The sequence below is a fragment of the Pseudophryne corroboree genome, chromosome 1 (assembly GCF_028390025.1).
Source record: "Pseudophryne corroboree isolate aPseCor3 chromosome 1, aPseCor3.hap2, whole genome shotgun sequence".
Lineage (NCBI taxonomy): Eukaryota > Metazoa > Chordata > Amphibia > Anura > Myobatrachidae > Pseudophryne > Pseudophryne corroboree.
The window spans coordinates 1,067,117,845-1,067,141,667 of record NC_086444.1 but is presented as its reverse complement, the minus strand read 5'-3'; the positions used below and the strand labels follow the sequence as shown (position 1 = coordinate 1,067,141,667).

The following is a 23,823-nucleotide window of genomic DNA, read 5'->3' as shown; positions in this document are numbered from 1 at the left end:
TTTTTGCATTATACAGTATATACTCAATGATCATTCCCATAGTATTTTTATCTAACGCACCTGAATGCTACAGACAAAGATGAAAATGACACAATGCAAACATTTGTCAGAAACTGAGTGTGTACATGTCTGTACACTTAGCATGTTCGATACTGTTTGAGAACTTGTGTCCTGTATTTTAAAATGAACACAGCTACAATAATTAACACATTTTGTGTAGATTTCAGAGTTACGCCAAACACGTAATACTCTAACACAACCTACGTAAAACTCATGGCCAGATTACAACGTGGATTAGGTGTGAAATAACTCACACAGATAATTGACAGCTGCATTATTTACCAAAAGGTTAAAGGAGAACCCATCTTCCGCAGCCTACGCTAAGAAATTCACATCCCCTGTCTCATATGTCCTCAGGCTGCCCCTGGTCTTCTACACCATCATGTATGACAGGGCCTTGAGATCGTTTTCTTCCCCACCAAACTGCTCTCCTACCACCCTCGGATAGTTTTAGACGTTCCCTAGAGGACAAACAGCAAGGAGGGGAGGTCACCTTTGCTCACAGTAAGCATCTGTGTCAGGTACACAAGCCAAAAACGGTGTAAAGAATGAAAGTGAAAGGCAAATGAAGGTGAAGCAATAATGTTAAAGTCTGTAATTTAAACAAGGTTCATTGAGCATGGTATAAAAGCGTTCTCTTGTATCTATATTAATAGGTTACACTAGTAACAATGTTTACATGTGTTCATTTATTAGAATATTACCGTCATCTTTATATGTTTTAGGACAATAGGACAGACCACTTTGATAAAATGGTATCTCCTTCCTGGTGCTGGAGCTGCTATTAGTGATCTTTCCTACTGACGGCAGGACAGGAAACTGAGCTGTAAAAGACACATAACACCAGCCTTCTTACACTCGTTACTAGGGTGTGCGGTCAGCATACCGCTCGTCGGGATCCCGGCTGTCACAATATAGACGCCGGACACGCCACAATCTTACATTCTCATCCCTAGATAGCAGACATCCAACTGCTTGTATTATGCAAACCACCTTTTTACTTTGGCCCCAGTCAACTGTCCCATATGCACACGCCAGAGATCATCCGACTGAAGATAAGTAAAATCAGTACATAAACCATTCAAGTAAACGCCAGTAGAATAACATCAATGCTAAGTTACCTATAGCATGTAGTCTCCCAAAAACATACATAGTGCTCCAGTAATGTCAGCAGTGGTGCATACTGAATTATACTATAGCTTTATTGCACAATCCTAGTTCAGCGCAACCTTAAACACTTTAATCTAGTTTCAGCCACTGTAGGATGTCCGGATAAAGAGATTGCTGACTAGAACAGTTTATTATAACATTTTACCAGTACACACAATACAATACAGTGACATACTGTAGGTGTACAAAACTAGAATGAAATCTGGGATCCGCATGACAGATCGACAGTCAATAGGTCAAGAATATAGGGGACATTTAATTATCTCGTCTAAAGTGACGGAAGATCGCAGTAGCAAAATTCAATTGATGCTGGTTATCGCGCACATTAGTGTCGGGTTTAGCAGTGTAAAGCAGCTAAACCTGACTAAACTAATGAGCGCGAAAAGAGACGTTTGGGCGCCCAAACAGGTCACTTTTCTCATATTTCAGCTTTGCACCCCTGAGGGGTGAGAGATAAAATGCTGGCGCCGGCAGCTGGCAGTGTTCAACAGGAGCACCAATTGAATAGTCCTGTTGGGTGCGCAGGCGGAACAGCTGCTACTGCTAACAATTGAATAACCTCTATATAGTTGGCATGTATTAGGTCAACATGGCCAAAAGGTAGACAATTGAAAAGGTCAACACGTTCAAAAAGTCGACATGACAATGGTCGCCACATGTTTGTTTTTTACTATGGTTTGATATAGTATGCTTGTGGACTACGATTTGGAATAGTAACCTTGCTTAAAGCCTGGCGTGCAAAGCGAGCCCACAAGGGCACGTTTGGACTAATTGGGGTCACATATTGTTAAAACAAACCAAATGACACCCAAAAAACTAAAATCTTGTGTCAGCCTTTTGTACCCTGTCGGCCTAAAGCATGTCGACCATATGGTGTCAACCTATTAATTGGTGTGGAATTGTTATTCCACACCAATGAAATACATCTAAAGCATGTTATGCTGTGACAAATCAGAAACAATACATGTTTCATTGGGATTTTCCTGCTTATCCTATAACAGCCCTGATAAAGTTACCAATTCTCCTTTCCCAGATTACTTTATTACCTGGCCAATGCACATAGATACAAACATACACAACCAGCCACACCATGCACGCAAACAAACAAACAAACACAAATGGATCTAATTATTAAGACTTTCCCACTGCCTTATCAAAGTTTCCAGTTTGTGTGTTAACATTTAGTAGAATCAAGCGGACATGGGTCACCATATTAAAATATCCACTAAAATCCATATGACCTTTAATTATTTCTAATATGCAATAATAAGTACAATTTAATGCAATGTACTGACCTCTAAAAACAGTATGAAAAATGTATTTGCAATTTTCAATATAAGCTTCATCCGGAATTCTCAGGTTGACTCAATCAAGCTCAATGCCGGCAATGCAAGAGGGCACAATGGGTCCACTGTGCACATGACATATGGTAGACCCTATATCACGCATTTTAGTATATCCCCCCTACCCCATGGCCTGCAAACTAAAATGCTAAATTCAGGGGTGATATATAGGCTGCCAATAACCGCACATCAGAACTAATTAAATCAACAACACAAGTCTACCAAGTGATTGGGAAACTGTATCCTAATGGACAAAGCCCGAGGCAAGATATGAAGATATTTGAAAGTGAGAGCAGATAACATGAGTCAACAAATAACTCAAGCAAGTAGGACTCCGCCTACCCAACATGCCCCTCAAAGATTTATTTTTTGCCAATGCAGATCAGGAGGGCAGGAGGGCTAGTGACAAGTGTGACCTTGCAGACACTAAGGTTACCATCTAGTCCCTGACACATTGCCATGCACTATCCATAGAAAAGGGTCACACAGAAAATCAGAAAATAAAGACTCCATAAACAGTTTGTAATGGTGACCTAAGTACTGGCGCCTATATAATTTTAGCACTTCATACTTTCTTTTCTTGAAAAGCTTGTTAAAGCCATACAATAAACTGTAGACGTGAACTTATTTTCACGTAATGACGATCAACTTGTTTTTAATGGATTTTGGCTGGGGTGCTCCCTACCTCTGGAATTCTATACCTCTCACTATCAGACTCTCCCCCTCTCTACAAAACTCTAAATGGGCTCTCAAGGCCCACTTCTTCATCAAACCCAGCCGTCTCTCATCCTAACCTTTTGTTACATGCTCACTTGTACCCCATCTCTCATCCTTCACCTCTGCTACATGGTTCACTGTCTACCACTCCCCTTCAGAATGGAAGCTCTCACGAGCATGGCCAACTCCCCTCATGTGCTTTTTCCCCCTCTTAGGGGGCTATTCAAATGTTTGTTCTTTATCAGTAATGAGTTAATCTCTCAAACAATTGAATAGCCCCCATAGACTATTTTCTACTCCATACTCCCTACAATGGCACATACCCCTCGGTTTCTGCCACCCTGATATTACAGTGCCCTGTCCCCTGATGCAGCAATGTTAATGTACCATGTATTTGTCCTACAATGTCTTGTACTGTAATGGTGGGTACACACTATGCAATACGCCCCATGAGCGATATCGCACAGTAACGTCATGCCGCAGTCGGACCGAACACACAGCATCTGACAATATAGTCAGATTGAGCTGCATGTACAGCCTACAGTAGGGGTCGTTAGGAGCACGCATCTGGCATCGCTGGTAGCATACACACTGGTCGATATTGTAAACAATATCACTCAGGAGGATAAAAATGAGCAACACTGTTTACAAAATCGCCTAGTGTGTACTCACCACAAGTCATTGTTTGTCCTCATTTGTTTATATACTTGGTTAGGTGTTACTGAACCCTTGTGGTGCCATATAAATAAACAATAATAATAACTGAAGTAGGGGACATGGATACCAAAAGGATCAAAACAAAGTGGGAAGTGGGAAGACAGTACCCACATCACATACAATGGTCAACAGTAGACTACAAAAATCTATAGTAACCATGTATCTTTTTTTTAGCGACCTGGAAAACTTGTGAGGACACGAAGGATTAATGTGTAAGGGTATAATTAAAGGTGTGAGTGCATTTAGAGAAGTTTTACTTTTAAGACTGATAGGCGTTTATGATATCCATGCAAGCCAATGCGAATATATACTTTTGATCATGCAAAAAAAGTGGGTGGTGTGATAACATAGCGGGGGGGGGGGGGGGGGGGCACAGCGTTCTCACAAACGGGTTCAACTCGGACTAGTTTGGATGTTTTCCTTATGTTTCCACAAGTTTCCTCCTAAAACAAAAAAATATATTCACCGATCGCCTACATTTATGTGTTATATGCACAATACTGCTACTACTAATAAACTCCACTTTGCCAACATAGCAAGTTTATACGGAAACAAGATTATCTGTATGTTTATCAAGGGATTTGAATAGTACACAGAGGAAGGAGAAGGAATTTGTTAGAAGGTTGAAGATTCCGCTCATCCCTTGTATTACATCATCCCAGGAGAGTATGAATGTGGTACAGGATCCAGCAAATATGGGGAAATTAGACTTCTCTGTCAGTGTCTCTCTAGCATACAAATGGCAAGGGTAGAGAATATTTTATGACGTTTTGCTGGAACCATATAGCAGCCTGGAAGTAGAACAATGGAAGTAAATATTTTAGCCATTTTCCTAAAGTTTTAAAAAACACAAGCTTTGCTATCCAACTGCTGTCTGTTTGCCAAGAGCAGCAGATTGGGCAGAGCTCATTAAGGATACAGTGTGTGAATAAATGGAGGTTATGTGGAAATTTGGGTAAGCTTAAGTATTCAATTGCCCGAGTAGGCTTTAGGAGCTGATGCAGAGATGACCACATATCGGGTTGCATGTATTCACGCTGCACATGAAAAACCTGTATGCAACAGGTAAGTCCTAAAGAGGAGAAAGAGGAGAGATTATGGTGTGTTAGTTGATTTCTTTGAACTGATTAGGCCACATGTGTTATGTGTTTGATAACTGGATGATTGAGTACACCCTCCATTCATGATTAAGGATTCTTCCTACTGGTTCCAGAGAATCTACTAACATGTTCTATTACTGGCTAATTCCATTTCTGGCTCTGCACTCCTACTAGCTGCTGGAGCCGTGGCATATGTGCCAGTGCAGGAGGTCAAGCCTCACTGGTGCCCAGGATCCCTGATCTAGAACTGACTTACTGGATAAAACAAGGAGACACACTTGTGTCTACCACACTATGGGCCTAATTCAGACCTGATCGCAGCAGCAAATTTGTTAGCTAATGGGCAAAACCATGAGCACTGCAGTGGGGCAGATATAACATGTTCAGAGAGAGTTAAGGCCCATACACACTTGCCGATAAAATGAGCGACGTCACTTATTTTACCCCTCCCTGAGCGACTGTGCTCATTTTATCGGCAAGTGTGAATGCCGCCAGCAGCGACCGATGCGTGGCCCCGCGGGTCGGCAATGATCACCGCTGTCGGTAGTGTATGCAAGCAGGATCTGGACTGTCGTCCAGGACCTGCATGCACGGCTGGCGGAAGCGTGACGTTACCGAGCGATATGAGCAGTCATATCGCTCAGTGTGTACAGTCGTCCGCCGACTGTCCGGCCCGGGAGGGGAAACATTAGACGACGGTCACTCATAGAGAGACATTAAGATTTGGGTGGGACCTTTAGACTTGGGTGGGTTATTTTGTTTCTGTGCAGGGTAAATACTGGCTGCTTTATTTTTACACTGCAATTTAGATTTCAGTTTGAATACACCCTACCCAAATCTATCTCTCTCTGCACATGTTATATCTGCCCCCCTGCAGTGCTCATGGTTTTGCCCATTAGATAACAAATTTGCTGCTGCGATCAGATCTGAATTAGGCCCTATGACACTTCCTTCAATTCCCTTAATCAGGGAATTGTAATTTGTCATTTTGTTATCCTTCAAAACCTTGTGCTTATTCCTGATACAGGACTTAGAAGCCGGGCACTCGGTTCCGGTTTGAATGGTCGACCATGTTATGGTCGACAGTCATTAGGTCGACCACTATTGGTCGAAAATTGACATGGACACATGGTCGACGCATGAAAATGGTCGACACATGAAAAGGTCGACACATGAAAAGGTCGACATGAGTTGTTTTTTTTTACTTTTTATGGTGTCGTTTTTTGCATAAAGTGACGTGGAACCCCAATTAGTGCACCGCGTCCCCTCGCATGGCTCGCTTTGCTCGCCATGCTTCGGGCATGGTGCCTTCGCTCCGCTACCGCTTCGCTCGGCACAGATTACCGTTCCAATCGTAGTCCACGTGGATCGTAAAGTATGGAAAAGTTCCCCAAAAGAAAAAAGAAGTTAAAAAATGCATGTCGACCTTTCCACGTGTCGACCTTTCATGTGTCGACCATTTTCATGTGTCGACCATGTGTCCATGTCAATGTCGACCAATAGTGGTCGACCTGATGACTGTCGACCATAACATGGTCGACCATGTGAACGGATACCCGGGCACTCTCCCATCAATCTTAACATGTGAGCAATCAAATCTAATTTATTTTATCAGAAACAATCCATATTTTTTATTACCCTCAGTCTGCTGCAGTCACAGCCTCTTTAGTACGCCTGATAAGGTGATTTTAATAATCTGAAGGTGTCACTGTTGCAATATCCCCGACAATACCTTTACAATTAGTCACAATGAAACAGCAGTCTAGAAGGGAGAAAAATATTTCTATATTGTGAAACACTTCCCTACCAGATAGGATGATGAAACGGTATTAACTAATTTCCTGCCAAGATTACAGTATCGCTTGTAAACAAAGAAACAAAAAACAAAAAATAATATTGAAATTTTGCCGTCGCACATTTCGTCCAACCCGGTCTGAGATTGCTTTGAGCACGAGGATGGCCAAACTAACTCCCAGAGACAGCCATACCTCCCTCCCAACATAACCCTCTCCAGGAGGGACACAGTGCTCTGCTTCTGGACTTGTCTCTTAATTTATGATTGCCGACACCTGTGTTGAACAGGTTACTGGATTAGAAAGGTGTTTCAGCACAGGTGATGGCAATCATAGATTAAGAGGGAAGTCCAGGAGTAGAGCATTGTGTCCCTCCTGGAGAGGGTCATGTTGGGAGGTATGGACAGCTTACTGTACCCGTCACCTCACATTTCCATTTTGATATTTACACTATTTATGTTGACAAATGATGATATATAATTGCCCATCACAGGCCCAGGAGGACTCTAATACATTGGGTTATCACAAATATCACCTGTTAAAATTGCCTCACCACAAGTTTTTCCATGAGCTGAAAGGTGGGGAGGGGGGGTCCATGTGTGTCCGAATAACAAATAGCATAGTAAGCTTCCTCCATTACACAATTGTATATTCAATCGATTTTTCAAAACATACACAATAGTTTCTCTAAAATGTCGACTTGTTATGAAATTCTAACCTATTGAACTAGCAGCCAGTTCTAACTGCCAGCAACATGGAAAAACTACCACACCATTGGTGCACAATCTATTTTTGGCTCACACTTGCATTAAGATAAAGTACTCATTTATGGGAGTTTCGATCGATCTTAAATTTGCTTAAACATGTAAAACAAAACAGACAAAAAGATACTGTTCGCAAGTATCCATATGGACAGAAAAGTGTTCTGCGCCATTTATTGCCATTGCGTCAGAGGGCCTTGGCCATCCCATGTATTGGAGCAATCGTGCACTCTCTGTGTAACATGATTCCCCTCTGCAGAGTCTATAGCGGCCATTCCCAACCTCTGTCCTCAAGGTGCACTAACAGTCCAGGTATTAGTGATATTCATGCTTGAGCACAGGTGACTTAATTAGAACCTCAGATATTTTGATTTAACCATCTGTGCTGAAGCCTGGATATCACTATAACCTGCACTGTTAGTGTGCCTTGAGGACAGAGGTTGGGAATGCCTGCTCTATCTGAATTCCCCTAAATCACCTCTGAAGCACCCATTTCACTCTCACCTTCAGCAACACATTCTTTTGCACATATAACTCACCTATCTGTCCAGGCTCCCAGAATCAGTCTCTCTTTAAGCCATGCAGTAGTTTTAGTTCTCCCTTTATCTTCCCTGCCCTTGCTGGCCATGTGTTGTGGGTCAGAGTACAAAACAGACAGGTGTTCAATATCCAACAGAATACAGCCCACCTATTCACTAGGAGCCAATGATATCACACTCATGGTGCACATCAATATTGGTTCAGCTCACAATATGGCTGCCTCCAGCGTGTATGGAACACAAGAAGAAAAGGAGCTGGCTCTACAAATATTGCACACATTAACAAAGAAACATCATATAAAATAAGGAAACGTGAGAAAACCATGAGGAAACAGGATAAGTGCTATTGAATGACTCTACCCTGGAAGCTCAGTACACTGCAATCAGGGATTTCTAAAGAAACAAAACAGTGTATAAATACAACAGCACAAGCTTTGTATAAGTTTATAGAAAAGGATAACAAAAAAGTATAGCTTAACACAAGCCAATTATATATAACATATACAAATAAATCATATGCAGTTCTCCCCATTCTTTCTGGAAGGCACTTTAAAGGGACACTAACTCCAATATGTCTGTGTCTAGCAAAGGAAAATCAGCATATATGCTGGATCTAGTTTAGGTTAGCCCTCTACACAGGCTGCATGAAGATGATGAAAGTGTACAACATTGTGAGCTCTGCGATTAGTCCTATTTAGTAAAGTTATAAGAATACTACTATAAAGTCCCTTAACAATTATGCTGGACAAATTAAAGCTTCAGGCTGCCATCAGAAAGCTAGGCCTGTACTGATCTGCACGTGTCAGGATTATAGGCACAGTTAATGGGGCATGCAGGGTAAGGAAAGGATGGGTACAGGTTAGACAACATTCCACTGCGGCACTGTGGGCATAGGAGGACAATGGGGACGTTTAGGAGAGCTTGTACACACCTATCTGCTCTTCTTGCCCTATCACGTAGTAATAAAATACACCTAAAATATGACTAAGTCAGTGGTGCTGTTCTCACCATAATGTTAACGTGAATGGCTGTATATCCCCAAATGCTGGCAGAGCAACAGTACAGGAGAATACTGCCAATGCTAGATCAGCATAGGACAAGATCCTGCAGTGCTTTACACTTACAGAGGCCGTCCTTGTGCTGCAAAATAAAACCACACTTAGCATGGGTCACCTTCATCAGTAACCCTTTAACTTTACAAAAAAAACACTAATTTCAAGTTTAATATTTTTAAATATAACCATTTAGTCCAAAAACATACTGGCAGTAAAAGGTGTGTATGTTTATGTGGTAGGGAATAATGATTGTTAGGTCTATTGGGGCAGAGACAATAAGCCGCATGAAGCATTGTGTAATAGTGGGGCACCATATAAATAAAGGTACAAATAGTACATCGTTCACAGAAAGAAAGTTTTGCAATTACATTTTTATTCCTCACAAACCCTGGCGTGGCAAAGGCTTTCTTTATTTCAAAGTATAATCTCCACTTAAGGAAAAGTATCTAACATATGAATGTACCCTCCCTGTATAGTGTAAAGGGATCCCCTATACCCCATGTCAGAGTAGACCCCCATGCATAAAGGAGCACAATTTGTATGCAAAATGTGTACACAAGTTACTTGCAGGGTCTCCCTGTTGCCCCCTGCACTCCTTGGCCCTATTCACAGGGGGCAGGCAGAAGGTCAGGCCCAGTGAAGCAGTGTATTCTTAAGTTAATGGGCTGAAAGTAACTGTGCATATAGTTACACAGCTTGCCCTTCTTCCACTCTTGTTAGGCAAATAGCCATTTCACTAGGTCAATATAATATCTGCAGCCAGATAGTGGTTTCTGAGATGTTCAGTACCTGAGCAGACAAATAGTAGTCAGAATTGTATCACTTCACTAATACATACATGTAACCAAATGTGTATCTCTCTTTTCTAAACACTACAAGCTCAGAACAGTCCCTGCCACAACTTGTTTTTAGCAATGATATAAAGACTTATAGTACTGATAACATCACAAAATAGGCTTAAGATTCATTATTAATCATTTAAACCATGAAAATAAGATTTTACTCACCGGTAAATCTATTTCTCGTAGTCCGTAGTGGATGCTGGGAACTCCGTAAGGACCATGGGGAATAGCGGCTCCGCAGGAGACTGGGCACAACTAAAGAAAGCTTTAGGACTACCTGGTGTGCACTGGCTCCTCCCTCTATGACCCTCCTCCAGACCTCAGTTAGGATACTGTGCCCGGAAGAGCCGACACAATAAGGAAAGGATTTGGAATCCCGGGTAAGACTCATACCAGCCACACCAATCACACCGTATAACTCGTGATACTATACCCAGTTAACAGTATGAAATATAACTGAGCCTCTCAACAGATGGCTCAACAATAACCCTTTAGTTAACCAATAACTATATACAAGTATTGCAGACAATCCGCACTTGGGACGGGTGCCCAGCATCCACTACGGACTACGAGAAATAGATTTACCGGTGAGTAAAATCTTATTTTCTCTAACGTCCTAAGTGGATGCTGGGAACTCCGTAAGGACCATGGGGATTATACCAAAGCTCCCAAACGGGCGGGAGAGTGCGGATGACTCTGCAGCACCGAATGAGCGAACTCTAGGTCCTCCTCAGCCAGGGTATCAAACTTGTAGAATTTAGCAAATGTGTTTGACCCCGACAAAGTAGCTGCTCGGCAAAGTTGTAAAGCCGAGACCCCTCGGGCAGCCGCCCAAGAAGAGCCCACCTTCCTCGTGGAATGGGCTTTTACAGATTTAGGATGCGGCAGTCCAGCCGCAGAATGTGCAAGTTGAATCGTGCTACAGATCCAGCGAGCAATAGTCTGCTTTGAAGCAGGCGCACCCAACTTGTTGGGTGCATGCAGGATAAATAGCGAGTCAGTCTTTCTGACTCCAGCTGTCCTGGAAACATAGATTTTTAGGGCCCGGACTACGTCCAGCAACTTGGAATCCTCCAAGTCACGAGTAGCCGCAGGCACTACAATAGGCTGGTTGAAATGAAAAGCTGAAACCACCTTTGGGAGAAATTGGGGACGAATCCTCAATTCCGCCCTATCCATATGGAAAATCAGATAAGGGCTTTTACATGATAAAGCCGCCAATTCTGACACACGCCTGGCCGAAGCCAAGGCCAACAGCATGACCACTTTCCACGTGAGATATTTTAAATCCACGGTTTTAAGTGGTTCAAACCAATGTGACTTTAGGAAATTCAACACCACGTTGAGATCCCAAGGTGCCACTGGGGGCACAAAAGGGGGCTGAATATGCAGCACTCCCTTAACAAATGTCTGAACTTCAGGTAGTGAAGCCAGTTCTTTCTGGAAGAAAATCGATAGAGCCGAAATCTGGACCTTAATGGAACCCAATTTTAGGCCCATAGTCACCCCTGACTGTATGAAGTACAGAAAACGGGCCAGCTGAAATTCCTCCGTTGGGGCCTTCCTGGCCTCACACCACGCAACATATTTTCGCCATATGCGGTGATAATGGTTTGCGGTCAATTCTTTCCTAGCTTTAATCAGCGTAGGGATGACTTCCTCCGGAATGCCCTTTTCCTTCAGGATCCGGCGTTCAACCGCCATGCCGTCAAACGCAGCCGCGGTAAGTCTTGGAACAGACAGGGCCCCTGCTGCAGCAGGTCCTGTCTGAGCGGCAGAGGCCATGGGTCCTCTGAGATCATTTCTTGAAGTTCTGGGTACCAAGCTCTTCTTGGCCAATCCGGAACAATGAGTATAGTTCTTACTCCTCTTCGTCTTATTATCCTCAGTACCTTGGGTATGAGAGGAAGAGGAGGGAACACATAAACCGACTGGTACACCCACGGTGTCACTAGAGCGTCCACAGCTATTGCCTGAGGGTCTCTCGACCTGGCGCAATATCTTTCTAGCTTTTTGTTGAGGCGAGACGCCATCATGTCCACCTGTGGCCGTTCCCAGCGATTTACAATCAGCTGAAAGACATCTGGATGAAGTCCCCACTCTCCCGGGTGGAGGTCGTGCCTGCTGAGGAAGTCTGCTTCCCAGTTGTCCACTCCCGGAATGAAGACTGCTGACAGTGCTAACACGTGATTTTCCGCCCATCGGAGAATCCTTGTGGCTTCTGCCATCGCCGTCCTGCTTCTCGTGCCGCCCTGTCGGTTTACATGGGCGACCGCCGTGATGTTGTCTGACTGGATCAGTACCGGCTGGTTTTGAAGCAGGGGTCTTGCCTGACTTAGGGCATTGTAGATGGCCCTTAGTTCCAGAATATTTATGTGTAGGGAAATCTCCTGGCTTGACCATAGCCCTTGGAAGGTTCTTCCCTGTGCGACTGCCCCCCAGCCTCGAAGGCTGGCATCCGTGGTCACCAGGACCCAGTCCTGTATGCCGAATCTGCGGCCCTCTAGAAGATGAGCACTCTGCAGCCACCACAGCAGAGACACCCTGGTCCTTGGAGACAGGGTTATCAGCCGATGCATCTGAAGATGGGATCCGGACCACTTGTCCAACAGATCCCACTGAAAGATTCTTGCATGGAACCTGCCGAATGGAACTGCTTCGTAGGAAGCTACCATTTTTCCCAGGACTCGCGTGCAGTGATGCACCGAGACCTGTTTTGGTTTCAGGAGATCTCTGACTAGAGACGACAACTCCTTGGCTTTCTCCTCCGAGAGAAACACCCTTTTCTGGTCTGTGTCCAGAACCATTCCCAGAAACAGTAGACGTGTCGTAGGAACCAGCTGTGACTTTGGAATATTCAGAATCCAACCGTGCTGTTGTAGCACCTCCCGAGATAGTGCTACCCCGATCAACAACTGCTCCCTGGACCTCGCCTTTATAAGGAGATCGTCCAAGTATGGGATAATTAAAACTCCCTTTTTTCGAAGGAGTATCATCATTTCGGCCATTACCTTGGTAAATACCCTCGGTGCCATGGACAGACCAAACGGCAACGTCTGGAATTGGTAATTACAGTCCTGTACCACAAATCTGAGGTACTCTTGGTGAGGAAGGTAAATGGGGACATGCAGGTAAGCATCCTTGATGTCCAGTGATACCATGCAATCCCCTTCCTCCAGGCTTGAAATAACCGCCCTGAGCGATTCCATCTTGAACTTGAACCTTTTTATATAGGTGTTCAAGGATTTCAAATTTAAAATGGGTCTGACCGAACCGTCCGGTTTCGGTACCACAAACATTGTGGAATAGTAACCCCTCCTTGTTGAAGGAGGGGTACCTTGACTATCACCTGCTGCGAATACAGCTTGTGAATTGCCTCCAGCACTGCCTCCCTGTCCGGGGGAGCTGTTGGCAAGGCAGATTTGAGGAAACGGCGAGGGGGAGACGTCTCGAATTCCAGCTTGTACCCCTGAGATACCACTTGTAGAATCCAGGGATCCACCAGTGAGCGAGCGCACTGGTCGCTGAAGTTCTTGAGACGGGCGCCCACCGTACCTGGCTCCGCCTGTGGAGCCCCAGCGTCATGCGGTGGACTTAGAGGAAGCGGGGAGGGCTTTTGTTCCTGGGAACTGGCTGTATGCTGCAGCTTTTTTCCTCTACCTCTGCCTCTGGGTAGAAAGGACGCGCCTTTAACCCGCTTGCCTTTCTGGGGCCGAAAGGACTGTACCTGATAATACGGTGCTTTCTTTGGCTGTGAGGGAACATGGGGTAAAAATGCTGACTTCCCAGCTGTCGCTGTGGAAACGAGGTGCGAGAGACCATCCCCAAACAACTCCTCACCCTTGTAAGGCAAAACTTCCATGTGCCTTTTAGAATCTGCATCCCCTGTCCACTGCCGAGTCCATAAACCCCTCCTGGCAGAAATGGACATTGCACTTATTTTAGATGCCAGCCGGCAAATATCCCTCTGTGCATCTCTCATGTATAAGACTGCGTCTTTAATATGCTCTATGGTTAGCAATATAGTGTCCCTGTCTAAGGTATCAATATTTTCTGACAGGGAATCTGACCACGCAGCTGCAGCACCGCACATCCATGCTGAAGCAATAGCTGGTCTCAGTATAATACCTGAGTGTGTATAAACAGACTTCAGGATAGCCTCCTGCTTCCTATCAGCAGGCCCCTTTAGGGCGGCCGTGTCCGGAGACGGTAGTGCCACCTTCTTTGACAGGCGTGTGAGCGCTTTATCTACCCTAGGGGATGTCTCCCAACGTGACCTATCCTCTGGCGGGAAAGGGTACGCCATTAGTAACTTTTTAGAAATTACTATTTTCTTATCGGGGGAAGCCCACGCTTCTTCACACACTTCATTTAATTCATCAGAAGGGGGAAAAACCACTGGTAGTTTTTTCTCCCCAAACATAATACCCTTTTTTGTGGTACCTGGGGTAATATCAGAAATGTGCAACACATTTTTCATTGCCGTAATCATGTAACGTGTGGCTCTATTGGAATGTACACTAGTCTCATCATCGTCGACACTGGAGTCAGTATCTGTGTCGACATCTGTGTCTGCCATCTGAGGTAGCGGGCGTTTTAGAGCCCCTGATGGCTTTTGAGACGTCTGGGCAGGCACGGGCTGAGAAGCCGGCTATCCCACATCTGATATGTCGTCAAACCTTTTATGTAAGGAGTTGACACTGTCGCGTAATTCCTTCCACATATCCATCCACTCTGGTGTCGACCCCGCAGGGGGTGACATCAGATTTATCGGCCCCTGCTCCGCCTCCACATAAGCCTCCTCATCAAACATGTCGACACAGCCGTACCGACACACCGCACACACACAGGGAATGCTCTGACTGAGGACAGGACCCCACAAAGCCCTTTGGGGAGACAGAGAGAGAGTATGCCAGCACACACCAGAGCGCTATAAAAAACAGGGATACACACTACACAGTGATTTTACCCCTTATAGCTGCTTATATATCACAGATTGCGCCTAAATTTAGTGCCCCCCCTCTCTTTTTTACCCTATGTAGTCTGGAACTGCAGGGGAGAGCCTGGGGAGCGATCCTTCCAGCGGAGCTGTGAGGGAAAATGGCGCCAGTGTGCTGAGGGAGATAGCCCCGCCCCTTTTCCGGCTGGCTTCTCCCGCTTTTTTTATACAGTTATGGCAGGGGATTTTACACATATTTAGTCTTAAAGGCTATATTATGTGTTAATTTGCCAAGTAAGGTACTTATATTGCAGCCCAGGGCGCCCCCCCCAGCGCCCTGCACCCATCAGTGACCGGAGTATGTGGTGTGCCTGGGGAGCAATGGCGCACAGCTGCAGTGCTGTGCGCTACCTTAATGAAGACCGAAGTCTTCTGCCGCCGATTTCCAGGAACGTCTTCTTGCTTCTGGCTCTGCTAGGGGGACGGCGGCACGGCTCCGGGACCGGACGACCGAGGCTGGGCCTGTGTTCGATCCCTCTGGAGCTAATGGTGTCCAGTAGCCTAGAAGCCCAAGCTAGCTGCAAGCAGGTAGGTTCGCTTCTCTCCCCTAGGTCCCTCGTAGCAGTGAGTCTGTTGCCAGCAGATCTCACTGAAAATAAAAAAATAAGATTTTACTTACCGATAAATCTATTTCTCGGAGTCCGTAGTGGATGCTGGGGTTCCTGAAAGGACCATGGGGAATAGCGGCTCCGCAGGAGACAGGGCACAAAAAGTAAAGCTTTTTCCGATCAGGTGGTGTGCACTGGCTCCTCCCCCTATGACCCTCCTCCAGACTCCAGTTAGGTACTGTGCCCGGACGAGCGTACACAATAAGGGAGGATTTTGAATCCCGGGTAAGACTCATACCAGCCACACCAATCACACCGTACAACTTGTGATCTAAACCCAGTTAACAGTATGATAACAGCGGAGCCTCTGAAAGATGGCTTCCTACAACAATAACCCGAATAAGTTAACAATAACTATGTACAATTTATGCAGATAATCCGCACTTGGGATGGGCGCCCAGCATCCACTACGGACTCCGAGAAATAGATTTATCGGTAAGTAAAATCTTATTTTCTCTATCGTCCTAGTGGATGCTGGGGTTCCTGAAAGGACCATGGGGATTATACCAAAGCTCCCAAACGGGCGGGAGAGTGCGGATGACTCTGCAGCACCGAATGAGAGAACTCCAGGTCCTCCTTAGCCAGAGTATCAAATTTGTAAAATTTTACAAACGTGTTCTCCCCTGACCACGTAGCTGCTCGGCAAAGTTGTAATGCCGAGACCCCTCGGGCAGCCGCCCAAGATGAGCCCACCTTCCTTGTGGAGTGGGCCTTTACAGATTTAGGCTGTGGCAGGCCTGCCACAGAATGTGCCAGTTGGATTGTGCTACAGATCCAACGAGCAATCGTCTGCTTAGACGCAGGAGCACCCATCTTGTTGGGTGCATACAATATAAACAACGAGTCAGATTTTCTGACTCCAGCTGTTCTTGCAATATATATTTTTAATGCTCTGACAACGTCCAGGAACTTGGAGTCCTCCAAGTCACTTGTAGCCGCAGGCACTACAATAGGCTGGTTCAGATGAAATGCTGACACCACCTTAGGGAGAAAATGCGGACGAGTCCGCAGTTCTGCCCTGTCCGAATGGAAAATCAGATATGGGCTTTTGTAAGATAAAGCTGCCAATTCTGACACTCTCCTGGCAGAAGCCAGGGCTAGAAGCATGGTCACTTTCCAAGTGAGATATTTCAAATCCACCTTATTTAGTGGTTCAAACCAATGAGATTTTAGAAAATCCAAAACTACATTGAGATCCCACGGTGCCACTGGAGGCACCACAGGAGGCTGTATATGCAGCACTCCCTTCACAAAGGTCTGGACTTCAGGGACTGAAGCCAATTCTTTTTGAAAGAAAATCGACAGGGCCGAAATTTGAACCTTAATAGATCCCAATTTGAGACCCATAGACAATCCTGATTGCAGGAAATGTAGGAATCGACCCAGTTGAAATTCCTCCGTCGGAGCACTCCGATCTTCGCACCACGCAACATATTTTCGCCAAATTCGGTGATAATGTTGCACGGTTACTTCTTTCCTTGCTTTAATCAAAGTAGGAATGACTTCTTCCGGCATGCCTTTTTCCATTAGGATCCGGCGTTCAACCGCCATGCCGTCAAACGCAGCCGCGGTAAGTCTTGAAACAGACAGGGACCCTGCTGAAGCAAGTCCCTCCTTAGAGGTAGAGGCCACGGATCTTCCGTGATCATCTCTTGAAGTTCCGGGTACCAAGTCCTTCTTGGCCAATCCGGAACCACTAGTATCGTTCTTACGCCTCTTTGCCGTATAATTCTCAATACTTTTGGTATGAGAGGCAGAGGAGGAAACACATACACCGACTGGTACACCCAAGGCGTTACCAGCGCGTCCACAGCTATTGCCTGCGGATCTCTTGACCTGGCGCAATACCTGTCCAGTTTTTTGTTGAGGCGAGACGCCATCATGTCCACCATTGGTCTTTCCCAACGGGTTACCAGCATGTGGAAGACTTCTGGATGAAGTCCCCACTCTCCCGGGTGAAGATCGTGTCTTCTGAGGAAGTCTGCTTCCCAGTTGTCCACTCCCGGGATGAACACTGCTGATAGCGCTATCACATGATTCTCTGCCCAGCGAAGAATCCTTGCAGCTTCTGCCATTGCACTCCTGCTTCTTGTGCCGCCCTGTCTGTTCACATGGGCGACTGCCGTGATGTTGTCCGACTGGATCAACACCGGTTTTCCCTGAAGCAGAGGTTCTGCCTGGCTTAGAGCATTGTATATTGCTCTTAGTTCCAGAATGTTTATGTGAAGAGACGTTTCCAGGCTCGTCCATACTCCCTGGAAGTTTCTTCCTTGTGTGACTGCTCCCCAGCCTCTCAGGCTGGCGTCCGTGGTCACCAGGATCCAATCCTGTATGCCGAATCTGCGGCCCTCCAATAGATGAGGACTCTGCAACCACCACAGAAGAGACACCCTTGTCCTTGGAGACAGGGTTATCCGTAGGTGCATCTGAAGATGCGACCCTGACCATTTGTCCAACAGATCCCTTTGGAAAATTCTTGCGTGGAATCTGCCGAATGGAATTGCTTCGTAAGAAGCTACCATTTTTCCCAGGACTCTTGTGCATTGATGTACAGACACCTTTCCTGGTTTTAGGAGGTTCCTGACAAGCTCGGATAACTCCTTGGCTTTTTCCTCCGGGAGAAAAACCTTTTTCTGAACCGTGTCCAGAATCATCCCTAGGAACAGCAGACGAGTTGTCGGCATTAACTGGGATTTTGGAATATTCAGAATCCACCCGTGCTGTTTTAGCACTTCTTGAGACAGTGCTAATCCCATCTCTAGCTGTTCTCTGGACCTCGCCCTTATTAGGAGATCGTCCAAGTATGGGATAATTAATACGCCTTTTCTTCGAAGAAGAATCATCATCTCGGCCATTACCTTTGTAAAGATCCGAGGTGCCGTGGACAATCCGAACGGCAGCATCTGAAACTGATAGTGACAGTTTTGTACAACGAACCTGAGGTACCCCTGGTGTGAGGGGTAAATTGGAACGTGGAGATACGCATCCTTGATGTCCAAGGATACCATAAAGTCCCCCTCTTCCAGGTTCGCTATCACTGCTCTGAGTGACTCCATTTTGAACTTGAACTTCTTTATGTACAGGTTCAAGGACTTCAGATTTAGAATAGGCCTTACCGAGCCATCCGGCTTCGGTACCACAAAAAGAGTGGAATAATACCCCTTCCCTTGTTGTAGAAGAGGTACCTTGACTATCACCTGCTGAGAGTACAGCTTGTGAATGGCTTCCAAAACCGTCTCCCTTTCGGAGGGGGACGTTGGTAAAGCAGACTTCAGGAAACGGCGAGGTGGATCCGTCTCTAATTCCAACCTGTACCCTTGAGATATTATCTGCAGGATCCAGGGATCTACCTGCGAGTGAGCCCACTGCGCGCTGTAATTTTTGAGACGACCGCCCACCATCCCCGAGTCCGCTTGAGGAGCCCCAGCGTCATGCTGAGGCTTTTGTAGAAGCCGGGGAGGGCTTCTGTTCCTGGGAAGGAGCTGCGTGTTGCTGTCTCTTCCCTCGACCTTTGCCTCGTGGCAGATATGAATAGCCCTTTGCTCTCTTATTTTTAAAGGAACGAAAGGGCTGCGGTTGAAAAGTCAGTGCCTTTTTCTGTGGGGGAGTGACTTGAGGTAGAAAGGTGGATTTCCCGGCTGTAGCCGTGGCCACCAAATCTGATAGACCGACTCCAAATAACTCCTCCCCTTTATACGGCAAAACTTCCATATGCCGTTTTGAATCCGCATCACCTGACCACTGTCGCGTCCATAAAGCTCTTCTGGCCGAAATGGACATAGCACTTACCCGTGATGCCAGTGTGCAGATATCCCTCTGTGCATCACGCATATAAAGAAATGCATCCTTTATTTGTTCTAACGACAGTAAAATATTGTCCCTGTCCAGGGTATCAATATTTTCAATCAGGGACTCTGACCAAACTACCCCAGCACTGCCCATCCAGGCAGTCGCTACAGCTGGTCGTAGTATAACACCTGCATGTGTGTATATACTTTTTTGGATATTTTCCATCCTCCTATCTGATGGATCTTTAAGTGCGGCCGTCTCAGGAGAGGGTAACGCCACTTGTTTAGATAAGCGTGTTAGCGCCTTGTCCACCCTAGGAGGTGTTTCCCAGCGCTCCCTAACCTCTGGCGGGAAAGGGTATAATGCCAATAATTTCTTTGAAATTATCAGTTTTTTATCAGGGGCAACCCACGCTTCATTACACACGTCATTTAATTCTTCTGATTCAGGAAAAACTATAGGTAGTTTTTTCATACCCCACATAATACCCTGTTTAGTGGTACCTGTAGTATCAGCTAAATGTAACGCCTCCTTCATTGCCAAAATCATATAACGTGTGGCCCTACTGGAAAATACGGTTGATTCGTCACCGTCACCACTGGAGTCATCGCCTGTGTCTGGGTCTGTGTCGACCGACTGAGGCAAAGGGCGTTTCACAGCCCCTGACGGTGTTTGAGTCGCCTGGACAGGCACTAATTGATTGTCCGGCCGCCTCATGTCGTCAAACGACTGCTTTAGCGTGTTGACACTATCCCGTAGTTCCATAAATAAAGGCATCCATTCCGGTGTCGACTCCCTAGGGGGTGACATCCTCATATTTGGCAATTGCTCCGCCTCCACACCAATATCGTCCTCATACATGTCGACACACACGTACCGACACACAGCAGACACACAGGGAATGCTCCTAACGAAGACAGGACCCACTAGCCCTTTGGGGAGACAGAGGGAGAGTTTGCCAGCACACACCAAAAGCGCTATATATATATCAGGGATAGCCTTATAATAAGTGCTCCCTTATAGCTGCTTTGTTATATCAAATTATCGCCATAAATGTGCCCCCCCCTCTCTGTTTTACCCTGTTTCTGTAGTGCAGTGCAGGGGAGAGACTTGGGAGCCGTCCTGACCAGCGGAACTGTGAGAGGAAATGGCGCCGTGTGCTGAGGAGATAGGCCCCGCCCCTTTTCTGGCGGGCTCGTCTCCCGCTATTTAGAGAAATTAGGCAGGGGTTAAATATCTCCATATAGCCTCTAGGGCTATATGTGAGGTATTTTTAGCCTTTATAGGTAATCATTTTGCCTCCCAGGGCGCCCCCCTCCCAGCGCCCTGCACCCTCAGTGACTGCCGTGTGAAGTGTGCTGAGAGGAAAATGGCGCACAGCTGCAGTGCTGTGCGCTACCTTTTGAAGACTGCAGGAGTCTTCAGCCGCCGATTCTGGACCTCTTCTGTCTTCAGCATCTGCAAGGGGGCCGGCGGCGTGGCTCCGGTGACCATCCAGGCTGTACCCGTGATCGTCCCTCTGGAGCTTGATGTCCAGTAGCCAAGAAGCCAATCCATCCTGCACGCAGGTGAGTTGACTCCTTCTCCCCTCAGTCCCTCGCTGCAGTGATCCTGTTGCCAGCAGGAATCACTGTAAAATAAAAAACCTAGCTAAACTTTTTCTAAGCAGCTCTTTAGGAGAGCCACCTAGATTGCACCCTTCTCGGCCGGGCACAAAAATCTAACTGGAGTCTGGAGGAGGGTCATAGGGGGAGGAGCCAGTGCACACCACCTGATCGGAAAAAGCTTTACTTTTTGTGCCCTGTCTCCTGCGGAGCCGCTATTCCCCATGGTCCTTTCAGGAACCCCAGCATCCACTAGGACGATAGAGAAACCTAAATATTACTTTCTTTCTAAGAGCACAGGAGAGCCCCTAGTGTGCATCCAGCTCGGCCGGGCACAAAATTCTAACTGAGGTCTGGAGGAGGGTCATAGAGGGAGGAGCCAGTGCACACCAGGTAGTCCTAATGCTTTCTTTAGTTGTGCCCAGTCTCCTGCGGAGCCGCTATTCCCCATGGTCCTTACGGAGTTCCCAGCATCCACTTAGGACGTTAGAGAAATTACATTTAAAAATGTCCGCCCCCTTTTGTATTTATCCTCATTTTGTTTTATCCATTGTGCTCATAGAAATATTTTTTTACTTGCTACTTGCATTGTCAAACAAGTCAGAAGAATTGTGAGGTTCACATGGGAGGTCACCGGCTTCTGCTGTGGCACATTGTGCCGCATCTGCACCATGCTATATGAAATATTTAAATGCCCGGACAATGTTTGCTACCACCACAATACACTCTATTTTGTAGCTTTGGTTATAAGAGCAGTGTAATAATTCTGGCTGAACACTCACTGATTTGATTTGCTCATCATTACCCATTACCCATGCAATACACAAACTCTGCTTCCTAATTTTTAGAGCTTGCTCCTAGAGTTACACACAAACATAGTTCAAGAGATGTAATGAATTAAGATGGTCAAGCACTAGCGATGGCCAGGTAGGAGGTTTTATGTCTAACTGGTTTCAAATTACAGCGTGTATAGACCCAAAGAGTCTGCCGTCACTGTCCTGTGGCACCAGGGGTGCCCTGCTGCGGGGTCTTGACCACACATAGTTATATGCATGTGCATGGCAAAGACTGACAGATTCAGGCAAATGGTGCTCAGCCCGAGAGGCCAGAAAATTAACCTCAAACAAAGATGGTTTGTAAACCAATTCTAAGGTGGGTATTTATAACAGCATGGAAAGAGATAAAGTGGAGAGATAAAAAGCACTAACCAATCAGCTTGTAGCTCTAATTTTACAGGCTGTGTTTGAAAAATGAAAGCTTGGAGCTGAATGGTTAGTGTTTCATCTCTCTCCATGCTTTGGTAAATAAGTCCAGCAAGAATCCTGGTAAGTATTATGCAGCAAGGAGATAACCCATTACTGAGTTACAATGACAGAACGTTTTCTGCTCCATGTGAACAAGCTCCAAGTAAAATATTACAAGCAATTTGTAGTTTGGCTGAGATCTACGTAAAAAGTTGAACACATGGATAAAACTAGCACTCATTTTACAAATTAATTTATATCTTGATGTGTATGCAATCCATATCTGCCTTGAAGGATTTAAGTACAACCTCATTGTACGAACTATCGTTAACGATTTGCTGTAAAAAGGATCCTAGTTTTGGAAACCACACAGAAAGCTGCTTGGAACAAATCTGTAAGAGCAAGTCCATGTAGGAGAACATCTAATAGACTATCATTAAGGGTGGTATTTATCAAAGCATAAAGTAATGTGAGATATGAAGCACTATCCAATCAGCTTCTAACTCTCATTTCACAGGCTGTGTTTTGAAACTGATAGGAGCTGATTGGTTAGTGCATTATTTCTCTCCATGTCTTGATAAATACCACTCATATTGGGGTTATGTAAACTTTTACATTGTACTAAACTTGCATACGTCACTACAATGGGTCATGGTTTTCAGCAGATCCTAATGAGCTAAATTAAAGAGCTAAAGTTGCTGCCACGGATGCAGCATTCTGTATATAGGCCATATGAATGTCACCTCATTGTTACTGGTGAAAGGAAAAAAAACGCTCATCTGCAATCAAACGCTGGTCAGCACAGCAGCCCATAGTGTTGGCTAAGCACGCTTGTAAAGCTAGGACCACATAGGTTTTTTTGTGTTGTGGAGACAGATCCATGGACACAAATTCAATCAATTCAGCTGAGGTCGGGTGAAGTTACACTGTCAAAGTTTTGTAAATAGAAACATTAACATGGGAAACTAATTAAAAACATGGTATACATGATCATTCAGCTGTCAGTGTCATGTTCCTGATAATGGGCAGACCAACCATAAATAATAAGTATACTACATAGGTGCTGAAAGAGCTTCTGCAATACATTCCATAGAATTAGGAATACTCAATCAGGGGAGCCAAGAGAACGTCATAGGCAACTTTTCGGCTGTGAATTAATCTTGATTTAATATTGCACTTGAGAACACATACAGCAGTGCAGTAATTTGGCCAAAATAAAAGTGAGGGTAAAGAAGGGGGGGCACCCCCTGCAATATTATAAGGGATCCACCACTAAATTCTGTACGGGCAGTAGATTGTGCTTGAAAAGAACATTTTGTGCTGGCAAAGGAAAAGTATGTTATTATCAGATGACTGCAGAGACCACAGCTTGTCTGAAGCAAAGAACAACTCTAGAAGGCAAGAGGGGAAAATGCTCTATATCTGTATGTAGACTCTCTGGCTTATGAATCAGCCCACTGCTCTCTGCTCCAGGCACAGGAA

General features: G+C 45.5%; 1 protein-coding gene across 9 annotated transcripts in view; it reads right to left on the bottom strand.

The window, feature by feature from the left end:
• FRYL (FRY like transcription coactivator) overlaps positions 1-23,823 on the bottom strand; it is a 541,692-nt gene that overhangs the window by 280,739 nt on the left and 237,130 nt on the right. The gene's annotated exons all lie outside the window — the stretch shown is intronic.